This window comes from Echinops telfairi, unplaced genomic scaffold (genome assembly GCF_000313985.2).
Source record: "Echinops telfairi isolate 266 unplaced genomic scaffold, ASM31398v2 ScPeMD7_4;HRSCAF=17, whole genome shotgun sequence".
In the NCBI taxonomy this organism is placed as follows: domain Eukaryota; kingdom Metazoa; phylum Chordata; class Mammalia; order Afrosoricida; family Tenrecidae; genus Echinops; species Echinops telfairi.
Genome location: NW_022103900.1, coordinates 16,536,916 through 16,540,340, shown reverse-complemented (window position 1 = coordinate 16,540,340; position 3,425 = coordinate 16,536,916). Strand labels below are relative to the sequence as shown.

The window sequence follows — 3,425 nt, the reverse complement described above, 5'->3', positions numbered from 1 at the left end:
CTTCATCAAAGGAAGATTTGTTCTGGGAAGGCGGGAGGGGAGCAGAGCCAGAAAATGTGTGGGATCATATAAGTGACTGGGTACGAATCTTCATTGCTGTTGAAAACATTCACTGGAGGCTTAATCCACAGGCAGGGTCCCCACATGGGTTTAGCCTCTGTGAATCCCTTCTGACCATAATTAAGGGATGTGAGTAGCCTTGTAAAGTTCGTCATGGCAGATGTAGTCAGGTTAATATGCAATACCTTATTTGATTTCCCTTTTGACCCATTTTAAAGTCGTTTCAGTTTTTAATACTTTTTTTTCAGTTTTTAATATTTCATGCTCTTTTTGAATGAGGGTTTTCTGTGTTTGGTCCAGTCGTTGTTGAGTTTTTATTTGTTTCCTGTCTGTATTTCTTAGGATTTTCTGTCTATGAAGCCCAGGATAGATACCCCTGTAGAGACAGTAACTGGACTGATAATCGCCTAGCAGCATGGCAGGAGAGGTCGGGAGAAATGGCAAGCTAACAACAAAGAGCGTGCAAAGAAAATGTTCTGAAATGGATTGTGGCGAGGATCCCAGATCTTCTTAATATAATTGCATGATTGTACTGTATGTTGTGTAAAGTATATCCCAATAAAATATACAAATAATTTAAAAAAACATTTCAGAACGGAAGCCAGGTTTGCTGTACTTAACCTTTGATTCATTCCTCTTGTGCTGGTGTTGGGCGTTCAGGAGGGACAATTCAATCTCTGTTCTCAGAGGGGGATAGGAAAATGTAGTAGACAAGAGAGGGAGGGAGGGGAGGCATCCTGGAGGAGGTGATTCTTTTTTTCCAATAGTTTCGTTGGCACATAATATCATAGAAAGGAATAGTTCAGTTGTTCAAACCTATCAAGAGGAATTGTGCAATCACCTCCACATGAAGGAGGGGATTCTTGATCGGTGCATCTCAAGGGAGGAGCCATTGTGGTGTGTGTTGGGCGGACCTGAGGCACGGTGCAAATGAAAAAGCAGCAGCCCGGGGAGTTAGGGTTGACAGGGCAAGGAACCGGGGCAGGACGCTGGAGTGAGACCAGGTTTTCTGGCTGAAGTAGCAGGCAAGGACACTTGTGAGGGACAGGGGCTCACTGTGAGTCATCACTGACTCAATGGCAGTGAGACTGTAGGAGCGAGGGCAGGTGTGAATTGGAAGGAGAGTAGCACAGGATAATGCCTGTTGACTAGGCATGGCAATGACCAGAAAAACTAAGGGTTAGAGGCTCAATGTATGCTAGTGAGAATAACAGGTATCCATATCTGAGCTTGCTGTTTAAGGGCTGACGGTGTGGGAGGTGAGAGGGTGGTAATGGCTCTGGGGTGAGTTCTTGTCTTTGGAGGGAAGACTGAGTTTGAGTGCAGGTCATGTACCTGATGCTCAGCTACCACCCAGCTCTCAGTGGAAGCTTGGTGCTGCCTTGTGTGTTAGTCCAGGTAGACTAGAGAAACAAATCCATTGAAACTCATATGTGTATAAGAGAGAGTTTTATATAAAGAGTAATTGTACATTAAGAAAGCATCCCAACCCAGTCCAGATCAAGTCCACAAGTCCCATACCAATCTATGAAGGCCTCTTAAGATTCATAAAACACATGCAGTGTCGCTGATGCAGGAAGATCGCAGCCCAGTGAGTGCAAAGTCAGTGGCGGTAGAAGCATCTCAGTGCTGGCAGGGCTCTCCATGTGGCTCCTCTGGTTCCCAGGGGCTGCATCAGGGTAGGTCCAAGTGGCATCTCCTCTGGGATGTCTCGCAGGAAGTGAGCAGAAAGAAAGGTGTCTCCTGCCTCCAAGGAGGAAATACCAGAGTTCCCAGAATTCTCAGGAGAAGGCCATGCCCACACAGAGGCCTCATTGGTTATATCTTGATTGACAGGCCAGACTCCACCCCTTCACTCTTAATCATCTCAAGTCCCAAGTTGACAACAAATTATGTAATTGCCACACCATGATACTGGAAGTTTAAGGAGAGTTTCCAGGCTAAGATAAACTAAGAAGGGAGCACAGCTCTGGCCGCACCGGGCTTACTCAGAGCTCTGGGCTCCTCCTAAGCTAGCGCCGCCGCTGTCTCCCTTTAGCCGCCATCATGATCATCTACCAGGACCTCATCAACCATGGTGAGATGTTCTCTGACATCTACAAGATCCGGGAGATCGCAGACGGGCTGTGTCTGGAAGTGGAGGTGAGACAGTCAGTAGGACCGAAGGTAACATTGATGACTCCCTCATTGGTGGGAATGCCTCCGCCTAAGGCCCCGATGGTGATGCAGCAGAAAGCACCGTGGTCACTGGTATTGACATTGTCATGAACCAGCACTTGCAGGAGACGAGCTTCACAAAAGACGCCTACAAGAAGTACATCAAAGACGACATGAAATCAATCAAAGACAAAGCAGAAACCAGAAAGAGTAAAGCCTGGTATGACAGGGGCTGCAGAACAAATCAAGTACATCCTTGCAAATTTCAAAAACGACCAGTTCTTTGTTGGTGAGAACATGAAGCCAGATGGCATGGTTGCTCTACTGGACCACCGTGAGGATGGTGTGACCCCGTATATGATCTTCCAGGATGGCTGAGAGATGGAGACATGTTAGTTAACACAGTGGGCAGCTCACGACCGATGCCTCTCAACCTAACCGGCTGCTGTCCATCCACTCGACACCAGGACTGAGACAAACGGAACTGATGTCATTCTGAGCTCGTTAGTTACATTTGACCTTGATGTATTTGGCGTGGAGGCCTTTTTAGGTTGTCTAAATTTAAATAAAATGTATGTAAACTCACTTGAGAATGCCTCCTGGTTGACTATCCGTAAACTAAATTCACCTTGTGGTGCTCCTGGGGAGGCCAGAGCCACGTGTAGACCGACCGCTGCAGTGTGGGCTGTCTCCAGAGGCCTGCTGCAGCCAAGCTGCAGGGATCCAAATTGAGACAAGAGTCCAAAGGCTTGATTTTGAGTTTAAATAAAGGGAGTGACCATGTTCTTGCCGGTGCCAGCATCTGAGTGGATCCTTAAGCATTTCATCACCTACAAATGGAAGAGATTATCAAAAGAATAACGAGACTAATGCAATTGGGGAAAACAAAGATAAACTAAGAAGCAAGGTGTGGTGGTTTTCTTTAGAAACCCAGTTAATGAGATCCCCTGGATCACAGTGATTTGATTAGCAGCCCATCAGAGGCTAGTGGTTTTGAACTGCTGACCTTGTGTTTAGGATTCCAACTCCTGACCACCTTGTACCAGAGCTTCCTTTTATTCTATGTTTGCTGGACAAAGACAAGGCTTTCCACCTCGCCTAAAGACTTACCGTTTCAGAAACTCACAGGGGCAGTTCTACTTGCCCTCCAGGCTCACAAGGAGTCGGCATGAACTTGATGGCAGTGAGGTTTATTTATTTATTTATTT

General features: G+C 46.5%; 1 protein-coding gene and 1 pseudogene across 1 annotated transcript in view; both read left to right on the top strand.

Moving 5' to 3' along the window:
- TANC1 (tetratricopeptide repeat, ankyrin repeat and coiled-coil containing 1) overlaps positions 1 to 3,425 on the top strand; it is a 296,536-nt gene that overhangs the window by 41,257 nt on the left and 251,854 nt on the right. The window lies entirely within an intron of this gene.
- LOC101653459 lies at positions 2,107 to 2,613 on the top strand (annotated as a pseudogene).